Below are 18434 nucleotides of genomic sequence, written 5' to 3'. Positions count from 1 at the left end.
CCTCGAAACATCCGTAATGATTTTAGAGTTTCAGAGTCAGGTACAAGCAGGCACTCAGTAAATGGCTAGTGCTTTTATTACTTTATTATTATTTAGGTCTTGGTTTTCCTTGAGTCTGTGAGTCTCCATAATGAAATGTAATTTCCAGTAGATTGAGTAACACCTGTTTTCACCAAAAATTTTAACTGAGTTCATTACTTTCTGTGCAACCAGATTAGTTTTCTACCTTTTTCTCTGTGCCGTATGTAGGTGTTCAATAGATTTATTTAATAAATGTATGAATGCATGAATGCGTAGATGAATTTTTAAATGCTTCTTTTTGAGAAGGTAGAACAAATGTGACACAGTAGAACAGATAAGAAAATAGTCCATGGAAAAAATGGCAAAGTCACATATGTGCCCAGGGCCAGCCTAAGAAGAATTGCTTTTTATTTTTAAGGAAAAATGTGTTGAATAGCTTATTTTAATTATTTTTAAAAGTTAAGTACAGGATGGGCTTCCCTGGTGGCACAGTGGTTGAGAGTCCGCCTGCCGATGCAGGGGACACAGGTTCGTGCCCCGGTCCGGGAAGATCCCACATGCCGCGGAGCGGCTGGGCCCGTGAGCCATGGCCGCTGAGCCTGCGCGTCCGGAACCTGTGCTCCGCAACGGCAGAGGTCACAACAGTGAGAGGCCCGCGTACCGCAAAAAAAAAAAAAAAAAAAAAAAAAAAAAATTAAGTACAGGGACTTCCCTGGCGGTCCAGTGGTTAAGACTTCGCCTTCCAATGCAGGGGGTGTGAGTTCAGTCCCTAGTCGGGGAGCCGTGGTCCCACATGCCTCGCAGCCAAAAAAATCAAAACATAAAACAGAAGCAGTATTGTAACAAATTCAATAAAGACTTTAAAAAGTGGTCCACATCAAAAAAAAAAGTTAAGTACAAAAATTTGCTGATGATTTACATATTTAGCACCAATAAAATAATGTGAGATTAGCTGTACTAAAACAGAATGTTGAGTTACATTCACATTAAGTGACATTATATAGTCTAAATTTATGGAAAACTTCTGAGATGGCTGATAAAAAGTAAGATGGTGAGTGACCTTTGAGCAGAAAAAGACAGAAAGAGAAGTGGCCTCTTCTACATTCTCTTGTGCCTCTAAGTAAAATGCTTGGTAATCTAGCTACAAAGCTACATGTCATTTGGCTTTAGGCACCTACTGTGATTTACCTTGTGAAGATCAGATTTTGCCATGGAGAGGATTTGTAAAAGTATCACACATTCCAGTACCATTGGCAACCACAGCTACCAAAAACTCCAATTTAAATTGATGAACCTAATATCAGATGATAGTATCATTTCCTTGTGGGTGTTTTGGGAAAAGGTGGGTAGGAAATGTATAAAAGTGAATACTTTATTGACTGAAATAACAATTCATCATTTTGAAAACATAAAATACATTAAAGTTGTTACAGCATCATGCATTAATATTTCACTGTACTTTAGACATGGCCTACAATCAATGTTTTCTGCCCTTTGAAACAGAACCATGCTTGTGGTATGCATTAATCATATAAAAGATTAAACACTGAAAAGAAATTCAGCCTTTAAAGATGATTTCCTTTGATTTATTCCGTGGGTTCTTCCAAAAAGTTACACCAAGAATTATTGCTTGTTAAATTGGAGTTACAAATTCTTTCAGAGTTACTTAGTATTTTCTTTAATGTCAGTATCAAGGAAGGTAAAGCAAATTTACATATTTATTAGGAAATACAGGCACATGATCATAAAACAAGAAAACACAACGTTTTTATAGACTTTATTTTTTAGAACTGTTTTAATTTTACAGAAAAATTGAGAAGATAGTATAAAGTGTTTCCATATACACTATACCCATTTTCCTCTATGATGATCAACTTATATTAGTATGTTACATTGTTACATTCAATGAACAAATATTGATACATTATCATTTACTATAGTCCATACCTTAGTCCAGTTCCTTAGTTCTTACCTAATGTCCTTTTTCTATTCCAGGATTTCATCCAAAACATCACATTACATTTAGTTGCCATGTTTCCTTAGGCTCCTCTTGGGTTTGATAGCTCCTCAGATTTTCCTTGGATGACCTTGACAATTTTGAGTAGTTAGGTTTTTGTAGGATGCCCACTACTAGAACTTGTTTGATGCATTTTTCATGATAATATTGGGATTATGTGTTTTGGGGAGGAAGACCACAGAGTAGAAGGGTTATTTTATCAGATCACATCAAGTGTACAAAGTATCAATATGCATTATAAATGCTGAGGTCGACCTTGATCACCAGGCTGAGGTAGTGTTTTTCAGGTTTCTCCATTGCAAAGTTACTGTTTTCCCTTTTCCATATTGTACTTTTTGGAAGCAAGTCAATATGCTCAGCCCACAGCTAAGGAATAGGGAGTTATGCTTAAGATGGAGTACTACATAAACTATTTGGAATTCTTTTGCACTGGAGATCTGTCTATTCTCCTGCATTTACTTATGTATCCAATTATTTATTTATATCAGAAGAACTCATGGATTTTTATTTTATACTTTGGGTTATAATCTAATTCTACGTTAGTTGCTTTGTTCCTCAAATTGCTCTAGTCCTGACCCTTGTGAACTCTTTTCAGTTCAGTGGCTCGTGTGCCACTCTGAGGTATCCCCATCCTATATATTTTTTTGGAACTTCCTAACTTTCTGACACTATAAGATGGTCTTGTATATAAATCTTGTATATTTACTGCCCCAGTCCTAGAATCAGCTATTTCTTCAAGGATAACTAGGTCTTTTCAGTGGAGAACAGTATTAGACAGCAGGATCTGGGTGTGGGGTGTGCTAATTGCTGCCCGGATGTCATTGCTTCTAGATCTTCTCAGCTGACAGAGCAAAGAGATAATATGTGTGTACATTACCCATGTATATGCACATATCTATAAGTATCTCTCTATATAACATGTGTATTAAGGTAATATGAAGCAATATTAAGCTAAACATGAATGTATGTTGATGTTTCCAACTTTAATCTGTTACCACATAGATCATCTTAGCCTCATCTCTTGCTTATCTTTAAATTTCAACTCCAGCAAAACACTTGACTTTTAGAAGTGTGAAAATCAAATTGTAGCAACTTTGGGAAGCCACATCATCTAGCAGAATAATTCTTAAAGGGCAAGGTGTATATCATCAAATTTTAATTTACAGTCAGCAGTACTTTGTAACATCAATAGGCCTCCAGACTTCTGCTTCCAAGAAGATGAAGTAGCCCATTTCTCCCAGGTTCCCCCACTTAAAACTAAAACCCTGAACATAACAACAAACAAACATAGGAAGACACTGAAAGGTGGAAATGAGAAGGCAGACTTAACTAGGGACTTTGGGACTTGAGGAATAACATGGTGATGAGTCCCCTGTGTTTCCTGTTGCTTCCCATACATCCTGGAGAGGGTATTACAGGAACCCCCAATCAATAACCACCAACAGAACAACAGACAAAAAAGCGTCAAAAAAAAACCCTGTTCCCCCTAGCCAAAGTATGAGGAAAGGGGATGCTAAAGACAGAAAACCATTTGGGCAATAATATACACTCTACTCGAGCCAAGTGCCAGTGGAATATTGCACCCATCCCCTATGTCCTGTGGTTTCAGTTGGGCCAAGCTAGGATTTGATCTTCCACACTACCCCACTCCTACCCTCCAGAAGAGGCAGCGCTCTGATTACCCACCAGGGTTGTTTCAGTGTGGCCCTGTGGTGAGCTGAGCCTCCACCCCTTTCCATTAGCAAAGAGACTTTAAAAGGTGGTGCCTGATAGGCTAGTTAACACTGGGCTGCCCTCACACAGTCGCGGGGTCCAATGGTGGGACTTAGCCTCCGTCTCTCCCTGACATCAATAAGAATAGGATGTTACAGGTTGGAGGGAGTAGGCACCCATTAACCCCCAACACATGGTGTCAGTGAGACCCAATGGGGTGCTGAATCCCCATAACCGTCCTGAGGCAGTAAGACAGAATGAGATGGCACAAGCAGGGCTAGTTGGCAGTTCTCTTCCTCTTACCCTGGTGTCAGTGGGGCCAGCAGGTAGCTGACCCTCTACCCACACCCAGCATCAACAAGAAGGAATGAAGTGGGAGGAAGGACAGCAAACACTTCACTTCTCCCCTCCCCTGGTGTCAAGAAATCTACTGGGGAGATGAACTTCCACTCCTACTAAAAGGCAACACAATGATATTAATGTTCCCACTTTTGGGGGGAAGGTGTCAGAAGGGCCAATAGGATAGCTGAACTTCTACTTGATCTGTCTGCAGTGAGACAATGTAAGTGCCCACTTTTGCTGGGGTATTGTCAGTAGGGCCCAATGGAAATCTGTATGTAACCCCCCAGTCCTCATACTACACCTCAAATAGGATGACTTCCTTCTAAAAAGTAATAATACAATTAAATGGGATACAGAGTCATATAATAACTCACAATGTTTAGAATACAATTGAAAAATACTCATGACACAAAGAACCAGGAAATCACAAAATAAATGAGAAAAGACAATAAACATACACCAACACTGAGATAAAACATCTATTGAAATTATCAGACAAGGATTTTAAATAAGCTGTCACATAAATGCTTCAATTAGCAATTATGTGTTCCTTGACAGAAATGGGAAAAAATAGAAAATGTAAACAAAGAACTAGAAGTTATAAGAATAAAAACAAATGAGAACAGTAGAACTGAAAAATACAACAATCAAAAAACTTTGCTCAAGATTAGAGTGGAGATTACAAAGCATAGAATCATGAATTTAGAAGAGATCAATACAACGTACCAAATGTACAGAGAAAAATAGACTGAGGGGAAGAGATGGGAGAAAGAACAGGATCTCAAGAACCTGTAAACAGTAACAAAAGCACTAACATTCATATCATCAAAGTTCCAGAATGAAAAAAGAGAGCACGTAGGACTGACAAAGTATTCAAAGAAATAATGACTAAAAAGTTCCCAATTTTTTAGAAGACATAAACACAAATTCAAGATTCTGAACAAACCCAAAGAGGAAAAACAGAAAGATAATCCTTGCCAAGACATGTCATAATTAAACTTCTGAAAAGTAGAGACAAAAAAAAATCTCGAAAGTGGACAGGCAGAAACAATGCATCACTTATTGAGAAACACCAATTCCAATGACAGCATATTTCTTGTCTAAAACTATGGAGTCAGAAGCATTGACATAACATTTTTCAAGTACTTAAAGAAAAGAACTCTCAGCCACAAATTCACACTTTTTATATCCACTTTCTTGTTTGACTTATATTAATGGACTACTAACTCATCTTTCTATATCCAGGACTGCCATCACGCTTCTCCAGAAATCTAGTCACAGTATTTCCAGAGTGATCTTTCTGAAGATGAAACAATTTTTTCTTATAAAAATACCTGATGTGTTATGAAACTTTTCTCTCTTCTAAGTTACCAGTTAAAATCCTTCAATGGATTCCCATCTTTCTTGGAGTAAAATCTCACATCCAAACTCTCTTTGTCCTTTTGGGCTGCTGTAAGATTATCCTGCAGGTTGGGTGGCTCATAAACAACAGGAATTTTTGTTCTTTTTCTCACGGTTCCAGAGGCTGCAAGTTCAAGAATAGGGTGCCAGTATGGTCAGATGAGGGCCCTCTTCTGAGTCACAGACTTCTCATTGTATCCTCACATGGCAGAAGAGGTTAGGGAGCTCTGTGGGGTCTCTTTTATAAGAGCACTAATACCATAATCACTTCCCAAAGGCCCCACCTACTAATACCATCAGCTACGGAAATTAAGATTTCAACGTATGAATTTGGAGGGGAACACAAAGACTAGACCATAGCACTTACTATACATACATGGACCATTCATGATATGGCTTCTACCACCCTCTCCGTTGTCTTCTTTTCTTACACTCCAGTGAACATTTTTTTTTTTTTTTTTTTTTTGCGGTACGCGGGCCTCTCACTGTTGTGTCCTCTCCCGTTGCGGAGCACAGGCTCCGGACGCGCAGGCTCAGCGGCCATGGCTCACGGGCCCAGCCGCTCCGCGGCATGTTGGATCTTCCCAGACCAGGGCAGGAACCCGTGTCCCCTGCATCGGCAGGTGGACTCTCAACCACTGCGCCACCAGGGAAGCCTAAGTGAGCATTTCTTATACTGATTATGAATGGAGCTCCTTTCTGGACTGATCCTTAACCATTCATTTTCCGGCAACCATGAATGTATCTTCTCTTTTCCTCAAAAATTCACCCCTCCATCATGTTACATATCCATTTCAATTGCCTTCTACAAGAAACCCTACTGATATCCCCCATATACTGCTGTCCACAGCATGAATTAAGGTCTTACCGTGTCTTCCTATAGCACTCTGTAATAATTTTTACGGTAACTATGGATTTTCTTATTTGATTGTCACAATACATTGAATTCTAGGTGGCACGATAATGATTTTAGTAACAGTAACACTGGTGCTTAGTTTAACCCATGGCATACTTTAGGTGTTCAATAAATGTTTGTTGAATGAGTGAATGAATGAATGGTTAATTTGAAATCTTAATCATGTTACTTTTCAAAAATCTGTTAAAAGATACCCACGGTTTTCCAGAAGATTAGGGGCTTAGGATCTTAAACTTGATTTAATAGAGGAAATTTTTACTCATACATCATGCTTAAAAACCTCAAAGTAAAACCATTAACCCAGGAATTTAAGGTTATCCATTTGGACTTGCAAGCCAATAATTAATATCTCCTGCCCTGACTGTATTAGATGGTTTCAAGGCTCCACTCATATCTCCCCAGCACTCATCATTCCAGTATATGCTGATAGAATCATGCTACCACCTGCAATTATCCACCTTAGGGCAGGCCAGAAGTGTACAGGAGTTAATGTATCTGGGTGTAGCTTTCAACCAAGGATGGAGGGGACTGGAAGATAAGTACTTCAAGTTTCTCACCGATTCTTGGGATAACTCTGAGACATGCTCTATAGAGTTTCACAGAACTCCCCTGAAGTACTGGCAGCAGTTCCCTGCAGGAGTAATTTATTTAGTAATGCACCTCAGTTGGCTTCCTTCCATGCCTCCATTCTCAATTCCTACTCCACTTCTGAGTTTTCTGGAAGCACCTCCCAGATGAACAGTTTGCATTCAAATTATTCCCTCAGGTTCTGCTTCTAGGGGAATTCAATTGATAGCCTCCTAACAACCCAGTGTTCCTTACAGAGCCGTCACTGGTACAAGTACCAAGGCACGGCACATTACGTATCACTCCTCCTAAATCCTAATATTTTTAAACAGATAGGAAAGAGCATGACCTTGAAGAGAAAAAGAGTTTATGTGAGAATGGCCAATGGATAAAGGGAAGGAGAGACAGTGCCATTTGTTTTCCATTCATGATAGTCTGAAATTTATGGGCAGATGGTCTAACAGGTGTGACTATAATTTGAGGAGCCTGCTCCCTTGGTTACAGAAGACTGCTATTGTTATTATTATGGAACCACCACCTCATGACTTTATTGCTTCACTTGATGTAGCCTTTTCTTGTACCCTTAAATCTTTCTACATCACTGAATTGCAGCCAATAGGTTTATTTTCTCCCTATGGCTCATCACAAAAAAAGACACACATGTGCACACACACACACACACACACACACAGAGTTTTGTGTATGCCAGTGCTAGAAAAGACAAGCTCATGGTGCATGTATGCAATGGATATTGTACACTACAGGTCTCTGTGAAATAGTCTTCTGCAGCTTCCTATGTTTATTTTATGAATAATTAACTTTAGTAAAGTTAATTTCCTGAAGATCTTGATGAAGACTGAAGAAAGGAAGTAAATTTTAAAGAAAAAGACTTAGAAACTTGCCCTTTTTGCCCTCTCTTTGTGTCTTAATGAACAAAGGATTACTGGGCCTTTTTTGCTTGAGTTGAAGACACAAAATGCAACCTGTACTCTTATCATAATACGTTCAGTTTATGAGTACACAAACTTATAAACCGTGAACTTCCCTAAAGTTATTATACCATTTAGAAGATGTTTGCTTGGACGTTTACTTAAAACCAAACAATTGAGGTCTATATGTCCAAATAATTTCCTTCTCTCTTGCTGTCTCCATTTCAGTTTCCTGAGTTTCTGGGAAGGCCTCGTTTCCCCAAAGGAACAATTTCTGGTAGAAGTCTGAAGGTCTGCCCCAAGAAAAAAATCCAGTATAGCCAATGAATTGATGACAAGAAGGTTTCCAATCAGGTAGGAACATTTAATCTCATACATTACAATCACCTTAAGTAAGGTGTGTTGATAGCTGGATATGATTTAACTGCTTGGAAAAAGATGCATATATAACCTACCGCACAAGGAAGCTGTTCTCAATTCCCTTAGAGGTTGTGGTGTTTATCAGAGAGTGCCTTGGGGGAAAATGATTACAATAACAGTATAATGCTTATTTTTTTTTTCATTTTTAGCTCATTGTTGCCAAGTACACTTGGTGATCTTGGTGCCTGTGGTTTAATCCCAGGAGGTTAGACATGTGAACAGCACATTAACCCTTTTTAGCATTTTCTCCCAAGAAAAATCATTTTTATAGGTTGTCTCCATGGTCTTCTAGCTGCTCATCAAAATTAAGCATCAAGTCTTCTAAGTGAGCAATAGCCTCAGTCAGTGTGAGGAAATCAGCTTGGTTCTTATTGGGGCACATCTTGGTCTTGGCACAAAGTGAGTTCACATAGGGAGTTAGAAGGAGGAGAATGGGGCATGCGAAAGGGGAGTTCTGTGTTCTCATTTACCTATGCACGTTGAAACTCCACTAACAGTTTTATTTTCTTTAGTAATTTGTGATTAAAAACTTAGGGTAGGGCTTCCCTGGTGGTGCAGTGGTTGAGAGTCCGCTTGCCGATGCAGGGGAAACGTGTTCATGCCCCAGTCCAGGAAGATGCCACCTGCCGCGGAGCAGCTGGGCCGGTGAGCCTTGGCCGCTGAGCCTGCGTGTCCGGAGCCTGTGTTCAGCAATGGGAGAGGCCACAACAGTGAGAGGCCCGCGTACCGAAAAAAAAAAAAAAAAAAAAACTTAGGGTAAAGGGAATAATGAAGCTGTCCCATTATATGGCAGGACAAAAGATAGTAGTGACATCAAAATCAGGGCCTATCCATCTCATTTGCAGTTATATACTCAGTGTTTATCATAGCATTTGACCCCTCATCAGTATTCAATAAGAAGATGCGTGTTGAATGACTTAGGGATGAATTAATGAATGAAAAAAATTAATATGGTAGAAAATGTGTTTTATCCTTGTATTTTCGTGTGTTGACTTCTGTATTTCAAGACCCAGCACTGTAACTGACACATAGAATATAAGCAATAAAATTTGTTGAAAGAATGAATGAGTCCCCAGAATTCTAAGAATAATTTTAAGACCAACACAGACCCCATATCTTCCAAGGTCTATGACAGAAGTATCCAGAGGTGAAAGCCTGGATCTCAGCTAGTGGTAGAGCTGACAGAATTTATCTAGTTTTAATAATTTACAGCTCATCCCATTACATTTAGGCATAGTACCTACATGAGCCATACAATTAAATGTTGACTGAAAACAATGCACAACCTAGAAGTTGAGAATTATGTTTTATGTGGGGGACATACTGAGGACTTAAGTCAGGAGACAACCTCTCAGATAGCTTTGAGGGACTGTTCTGAAGAGGTAAGGGAGGGCACAGGGTATTTAGGGGTTCTTGCAAAAAAAAAAAAAAACAGGTAGTTGGAACATCAAAAGATTACTGTTAATTAAAGAAACTAGACATCTTAAGTTAATAAATTTAGCACTTTTCTATATATGGTGAGATGCAAGAGTCTGGTCTCATGGAAATCATTCCCTTGATATGCACTTTAATTATCTAGGGCCAGTATCCTGTTTTCTCCATCCTGAATCCCCTCAGGGTGCAGCTTTGGGGGTGGCTTCAGTGGCTGATGGCTTGATGGCTATAACATCCTGTGTTACTGAAAAGGCAGGCTACATTATTTGTCCATGTAAATGACTTGAATATGAATAGTAAATCTGTGGATTTGCAAAATGTAATTCTTGGAGCATTTTTATAAGGACAAAGTTAAGGGCAATTTCAGAATCACTAGCAGCTAAAATTGCTATTTATATTTTTCCACTGGTAGGTAGTAATCTGCTGTTGCTGTCTTCAGTATTCCCAAGGGATAACAAAAGCCATTTAATTCAAGAAAGAAATGTAAAATTTAGCACAATGCAGCTTCCACAAAACCAAACACACAAACACACACCCAACTCTCGCAGATATGAAGTAATAATCTAAAATAGAATCCTGGAACTAATTGCAAAACAGGAGCAAATGTACTCATATTGGATAATTTTATTCTTTTATTAATGTTTGATATATATATATGTATTTATTATTAAAATTCAGAGTTGCTATATGGAGAAATAGCTTTGTACCAATATTGTCTTTGTATGTGTTTATCAATAATGTATGAGATTGCCTCCTATGCTCCTTTTCCTTTATTCTCTTGCAGGCAGTAGATCATAGTTATCAGTTGTTTTTAAAATTTCTAGGCAGCCAAAGGACTAGTATCACTTAAATAAAGAAGGCAAATTGTCCCAAAGTAGGAACGATTTTCCTTCATTATGGAACATAAAGTCCTCATATGAAAGGGGAAGAATTTCATAGCTAAAAGCTTTCAACTACAGAAGATTTATGAGTAACTATGTGTGTTGTTTCAAAGTGGACTCTCTATAATTAATGTCTAGGGGTTATCTTTGGTATATAATGGATTTTTTAAATATTATTAGATAATATACAAAAGAATATATTTAATTGTATGTAAGTTATGAGAAATAATAAAAACTGCAAACACACCACCAAAACTAAGAACTAGAATCAAAACTGCTGAGTCTTCTCTCTGTTCTCTACCCTGTTCCCACCTTCTTGCTTTCACCAAAGAAATCACTCTGATCTTGGCTTTATGTTCAACATCCACATAATTTTTATCTGATTTTGCTTATTATTGAGATTTATAAAATTGATATCATACTTTAGTCTTCTGTTCTTGCTTTTTTTACTCAACATTATGTTTCTAAGGTTCATCCACTCTGCTTTAACTAGTGTTCATTCATTTGTACTACTGTACAATATTTTATTGTATAAATACAAGAAAATGTGTTTATTATTCTATTAATGATATTTGGGTTGTTTTGGGCCTATTATGGACAGTACTTCCATGAACATTTATTTTCATGTTTCCTGGTACACATGTGCAAGATTTAACATAAGTAAAAGAGTAGACATACTGAGAGTAGAATTGCTGAGTTGTAGGGAATTCAAATAGTCAACTTTAAAAAATAATGTCAAAATGTTTTCCAAAGTTATGGAATCAATTTTCAGTCCTTTTGCTCTATAGCTTCACCAGTTAGAATGGCCAGTCTAGTCTTTTGTTCCTTGTTATTAGTCTGCTCAGGTTGTCCTAGCAAAATACGTCAGATTCAGTAGCTTAAAAAACAAGAGATTTATCTTCTCACAGTTCTGGAGGCTGGAAGTCCAGGATCAAGATGTTGGCAGTTTGGGGTCCTCCTGAGGCCTCTTTCCTTGACTTGCAGATGACCACTGCTTTCTTGCTATGTCCTCACATGACCTTTTCTCTGTGTGTATACATCCCTCGTATCTCTTCCTCTTCTTACAAGGACACCAGTCATATCAGTTAGGGCCCCACCATTATGACCTCATTTAACCATAATTATGTTTTCAAAGTCCCTGTCTCCAAACAGCCACATTGGGAGATGGGGCATCAACCTACGAATTTTAGGGAACACAATTCAGTCCATAACAATTTTAATTTGTATTTCCCTAATTACCGATAGGTTGAGAATCCTTTCATTTATTTGTTTAATAGTTGCCTATGTTTCCTATTCTGTGAAAGTCCAGAGAATATCTTTTGTCCATTTTTCTACTGTTTATCTTTTTCTTACTTATTTCTATTGTTCTTTAAATACAAGCAAATAATCCTTGGTCAGCTATATATGACACAAATAAGTTATTTCATGCCTTCTCACTTTTTTAATGTTGTCTTGTGATAAATAGCAGCTCTCAATTTTAATGAAATCAAATTTACCTTTTCGCTTAGTGTCTTTTTGTTCTACTTAAAATGTCCTTCCCTAGTTTAATGCTACCCAGATATAGTATATTTTCTTCTGAAAGTTCTAGTGTATCTTTGTTTTATTTTCAAGCCATTAATGCACTTACAATCGACTTGTCTGTATTATCCAATTTCTTTGTTTTCTTATGAATAATTAAGTTTTCCAGGACCATTTTGGAATGAATGGATTTTTTAGGTGTGTCTGAGCTGTTCTTGACCATTCACATAAATTTCAGAATTGGCAATCCTGTAAAACCTCTATTAAGTATTTTTATTGTAATTGTATTGACTATATAAATTAAGTTGGGGAAAATTTACATCATTATGATGAGTCTTTTCTATCCATAAACAAGATGTATCTCTCCATTTATTTAAGACTTCTTTAATATCTTTCAATAAGGTTTTATTTTCTCCATAAATGTCTTGCACATTTTTATTTAGATTTATTCCTAGGTAGTTTTTTTTTTTCCATTTTAAATAATTTTTAAACTCTCTTTTTGTTCCTGGATTATAGAAATCCAATAGATTTTTGCATCTTGAGCTTATATCTAGCCATCTTGCTGATATTATTTTTTAGTAAGAGAGAGGATTTTCTTAGCAAAGAGGAATAAATGTAAAATTCAATAAAAATGTTATGGGTCAGCTCTGGTCAATAGAACTTTCCATGATAATGGAAATGTTCTTAGTGCTTTCAAAAACTATAGCCATTAGTCACATGTGTTTTTAAATTTTTAAATGTAAATTCAATAAAATTCAATAAAATTAAAATTTCAGTTCCTAAGTCAAACTTGCCCACGTTTCAAGTATTTAATAGCCACTTGTGACTAATGGACAGTATACTGGACATTGTAGCTCTAGACTATTAGACTGTGAAGCCATGGCATCCCGGGATTTTATCTTTATCAATGGCATAGTGAGATCTTTCCTGTGACAGTTATTCTGTTATTAAAAAGAGAAGTTACTTAACCTAGTCATCCCTAACTTTTTGAAATAATCCAACATAGCTTTCACCATCCATGAATTTCTTGAATCACATTTATGTTTCTAAACTATTTCTTGCATCAAGTGTTCACTTTGTAGCAAGTTCATTGTTCTAAAATGGCACATACCAAAGTATCAAGAGGTTCCCTTATTCCTGATAAGCTGTGATTTGATGAAGAAGACCTTGTTACCCTGCCTATCTGATTTTTATTATAATCAGATGTTAATCTGTATCAGTCTCCATATTCAAAATTCACCTTCAAAATTATATGTTATTCACATGATGGTTGTCTTTATTTCATTTAGCTAGTATCATGACCTTATAAATGCAATTTTGGTCATTTTCTCCTAAAATCTCATATTTATCCGTGTGAAAATACATCTCCTACTTCTTTGCCCTCTTATAAACTCTTCCTGTAATTTAATCCTCATGAGCTTTATTTCCCCTAATTTTAATTACTTAATATTTTGTAAAACATTTAAGAGATCACTGGTATGCTCTTTTTTTCAATCATCTATACATTTAAACAGTGTGTTGCAATAAGAAATAGTACTGGTAATGAGAAGACCAGAGTCCTAATTTTACCCATAAAAATGAAGTATATGTGCATTTAAATAAGGTTTATATAAGGTTATGTAAGGTTTATTCTGATACTAAAATTGTTGTGGTTATTTAGAAAATTGTGTTTGAAATATGACATTGTTCAAAACCAATAAAGGTTTGAAATCTATTAAAAATCTACAAACAATTCAAGTATTTCACCTTTTTCCCTGAATTGATATTAAACTGTAATCCTTCATCTCTCACTTACAGCATGCTGTACTGCTGTTGACACAAAGGCAAAATATAATGTCTAAATATTTTGTACTTGTTTTTTAAATGAATACTTTTGTTTAAAATTGTCTTTTACATAAATTCTTGATTCCCTTTTCACAACTTTTCCATTCCCCATGCTACTGCAATCAATTACTCATGATAGAAAATTATTCTCTTTTCTGTTTGCTAAAGCTCTTTTTAAAATACCAAGTTTCAAATTCTCATCAATTCAAGAAACTTTGGAAAATGAACTTCATAATTTCCAGAATGAATATTTTGTTTCACTGGCTACCAGGACACCATCCTCTCCTAGATTTCTCCCCTCCTCACTCACCATTCCTTGGCAGTCTCCCTTGGTGATGCCTCCCATCCCTCAACGTCTGTTAGAATGCCCTAAGGCTCATTCCTGGCCCCCTTCACTCTCCATCTACCTTAACTACTCATGAGTTTTAATCTAGTCCCGTTACTTTAATGGGAAGATGACTTATGACTTCCCAATTCATACTTCTAGCCCTAACCACTCACCTAACCTCCAGACTCCTAATTCCAATTTCCCACTAAATATCTCCAATCTATGCATAATAGACATTTCAAACTTAGCAAATAAAACTAAATATTTTGCTTTGATCCATCCATTGCACTCCAGTTTTTCCTGGCTCCATAACTCATCCAGTTGCTCAGGCCAAAAATGTTAGATTCATCCTTAAACTCTCTCTTTCCCACAATTCCTATGTCCAGTCCATCAGAAATTCTTGCCAGCTCTAACTTGAAAATACATTCTGAATCCACCTACCTCTCACCTTACTCTTGCCATCTTTACTTACTCCAAGCCATCATTGCTTGCCTCATCTAATGCAATAGGCAGCCTCTTCCACAACCTCCTTGCTTCTTCCCCTCTTGCCCCAATCCTTATAGTCTATAAACAGTACAATAGCCAGAATAATCTAAAAAAACCCATAAATCATATCACATTATTTCGCAAAACCCGTTCCCATCACTTTAGAATAAAAAGTAAACTTTTTACCTGTCCTACATGCTTTATTCAATATTTCTTCTGCCCTACTCTCCAAACTCATTTACTACTACTATTCTCTCACACACACATCCAGATTTTCTTTCTGCAGTGGCTTTCCCAACATCAGGGCCTTTGCACTTGCTATTCCCTAAAACCTGGAATATTTAAAAAATCTGTAAGATTCCTCCGAGCAAGATCTTAGAAGGTATTTACATTTCATTTTGTAGAGACATTTGGTAGAAGACATTTTTGCAAAAGATAGATACATTTTACTTTGGCAGCTATTCACACATCTAGCAATTTCCAAGTTGGTTAAATAACAAATGTGAATTGACGAAGCTAAAATAAAAGAACTGCAGTTGGTGAGACCTATGTGTTTTAAACCGTGAACTTTGAGGCATTGTAGACATGCAAACTACACCAGGGTTTCAGTGTTAATGTGTGAGAATTAGCTAAGGTATTTTCCAAATATTTATTACTCTCTAAAGAGCTTCTGAGCAGGAAATCAGAACAGGACCTGTGGACCTGAATTTTATCAAGTACCTCAGTTGATTCTGTTGCAAATGGTTTTCAGTCAGCCCTTTGAGAGACACCATGCTGGGGTATTTGCCCAGATATGATTACCAATGGTCATGCAAGTCACCAGTGAGATACAATCGAGAATCGACAAATGACTGAAAAGAGTGACAAAAGAAGAAGAGGATCCAGTAAGGACCAGTAGAGACGCTATCCCAAACACTCTTGGCTAGGAGTTTTACAAATCCATTCATATAAATGGACTGATAGTTAACAGCCAAATGGCACTGCATATTTTTTTAAGTTGCTGAGTATTAAAGTGTATGGCTAAGCATCATAAGTTTTGTTAAATTATATTTTGGTTGCTGTAAAATTAGGTGTACATTGTGTGTCATAGATGTAGGGATATAGATGTGTAAAAATATGTCGTTGTTTCAGTTCTTCAGCTGATACTTCATAATGTCTTGGTAACTTCTAAATGAAGGACCTCTTCAAATATTGTTTAGAAAAAAAAGATACCTGTTCATCCCTGTCCACCTGCCTTTCTTCATCCCCTTCCTTGTCCCTTCCCTTCTTTTTTTTAAATGCAGCTTAATAACAAAAAAACAAACAACCCAATCCAAAAATGGGCAGAAGACCTAAATAGACATTTCTCCAAAGAAGATATACAGAGTGCCAACAAACACATGAAAGAATGCTCAACATCACTAATCATTAGAGAAATGCAAATCAAAACGACAATGAGATATCATCTCACACCAGTCAGAATGGCCATCATCAAAAAATCTAGAAACAACAAATGCTGGACAGGGTGTGGAGAAAAGGGAACCCTCTTACACTGTTGGTGGGAATGTAAATTGATACAGCCACTGTGGAGAACAGTATGGAGGTTCCTTAAAAAGCTACAAATAGAACTACCATATGACCCAGCAATCCCACTACTGGGCATATACCCTGAGAAAACCATAATTCAAAAAGAGTCATGTACCAAAATGTTCATTGCAGCTCTATTTACAATAGCCCAGAGATGGAAACAACCTAAGTGTCCATCATCGGATGAATGGATAAAGAAGATGTGGCACATATATACAATGGAATATTACTCAGCCATAAAAAGAGATGAAATTGAGCTATTTGTAATGAGGTGGATAGACCTAGAGTCTGTCATACAGAGTGAAGTAAGTCAGAAAGAGAAAGATAAATACCGTATGCTAACACATATATATGGAATTTAAGAAAAAAAAAATGTCATGAAAAACCTAGGGGTGAAACAGGAATAAAGACACAGACTTACTAGAGAATGGACTTGAGGCTATGGGGAGGGGGAAGGGTAAACGGTGACAAAGCGATAAAGAGGCATGGACATATATACACTACTAAACGTAAGGTAGATAGCTAGTGGGAAGCAGCCGCATAGCACAGGGAGATCAGCTCGGTGCTTTGTGACCGCCTGGAGGGGTGGGATAGGGAGGGTGGGAGGGAGGGAGACGCAAGCGGGAAGAGATATGGGAACATATGTGTATATATAACTGATTCATTTTGTTGTGAAGCTGAAACTAACATACCATTGTAAAGCAATTATACTCCAATAAAGATGTTTAAAAAAAAAAAATCTTTATTGGAGTATAATTGCTTTACAGTGTTGTGATCCCTTCCCTTCTTGAACAAATTGGTCCATTAAGTGAGGTAAAATAACCCTTTGTCAGCATGGGGGAGGTGGGCATTCAAGGAACCACATGACTTGGCATTGGGTCTCAGAGTCTGAGAAAGGGGAGAGGATGTCTGCATAAGGGAGCCTGGAGTTGACTGCTGAAGTCTGATTCGTGTGAAAGGGCATCCACATGAGGAAGTGGCCTTGGCAACCACTCTGTACAGATAGTCATAACCCGTGCCAGGTGGAGAAAATGTGTGGGATGGGAAAGTGGCAGCTACAAGAATTTACTTGAATACAGGAAGATTGATCAGATAAGTAAGGATATTAAGGATATGGTAATCAGTGTTATTTTAATATCTGTGGAGGGAGTTAAAATATGAAAAGGGCAAAAACTAGAATGAAAGGGTGTTGAAAGGGAATGGAGGATGTTAATGTGAACACATGATTTTCAATATAGAGACATTACAGAAATAAACATAGATGATATGTATGCATATGTTTATGAATATATGTTTATGAATATGTGTAAATGGTTATGAATATGTGTTTTCATATGTGTGTATGTATATATGTACATAAATCCCCTAGCTCTGCCTATTGAGAGTACCTGGGACCACTACTTCCCAAGAGCAATGAATACACCTAGTGTCCGGATCTTGGTTTCTAAATACAGCTCTCCAACTGAAGGAACTAAAGCTCTTTGGAGAAATGACTGATTCTAGAGCTACTACAGGGAAAATATAAGATGACCCTAGAACATATTATTGTTTCAAGAAGTAAGGGATCAGCCATAAAAAGAAATGAAATTGGGTTGTTTGTAGTGAGGTGGATGGACCTAGAGTCTGTCATACAGAGTGAAATAAGTCACAAAGAGAAAAACAAATACCATATATATGGAACCTAAAGAAAAAAAAATGGTTCTGAAGAACCTAGGGGCAAGACAGGAATAAAGACGCAGATGTAGAGAATGGACTTGAGGACACGAGGAGGGGGAAGGGTAAGCTGGGACGGTGTGAGAGAGTGGCATGGACATATATACACTACCAAATATAAAACCGATAGCTAGTGGGAAGCAGCCACATAGCACAGGGAGATCAGCTCGGTGCTTTGTGACCACCTAGAGGGGTGGAGTAAGGAGGGTGGGAGGGAGGGAGACGCAAGAGGGAGGAGATATGGGGATGTATGTATATGTATAGCTGATTCACTTTGTTATAAAGCAGAAACTAACACAGCATTGTAAAGCAATTATACTCCAATAATGATGTTAAAAAAAAAAAAAGAAGGGAGATA

General features: G+C 37.3%; 1 protein-coding gene across 2 annotated transcripts in view; it reads left to right on the top strand.

Annotated features, from left to right (window-relative positions):
* Positions 1-18434, top strand: part of PKIA (cAMP-dependent protein kinase inhibitor alpha) — a 96658-nt gene that overhangs the window by 54322 nt on the left and 23902 nt on the right. Inside the window, exon 2 of one of the 2 annotated variants that reach the window (XM_079901269.1) lies at positions 8135-8260. The exons of the other annotated variant lie outside the window; for it this stretch is intronic. The gene's annotated coding sequence lies outside the window, so the exon portion shown is untranslated. The remainder of the gene's footprint in view (positions 1-8134; positions 8261-18434) is intronic. 2 annotated transcript variants of the gene reach the window in all.

Source organism: Stenella coeruleoalba (assembly GCF_951394435.1).
Source record: "Stenella coeruleoalba genome assembly, chromosome: 17".
NCBI classification, from domain to species: domain Eukaryota; kingdom Metazoa; phylum Chordata; class Mammalia; order Artiodactyla; family Delphinidae; genus Stenella; species Stenella coeruleoalba.
The sequence above is the reverse complement of the archived record's forward strand: the minus strand, read 5'-3'. Positions and strand labels throughout refer to the sequence as shown.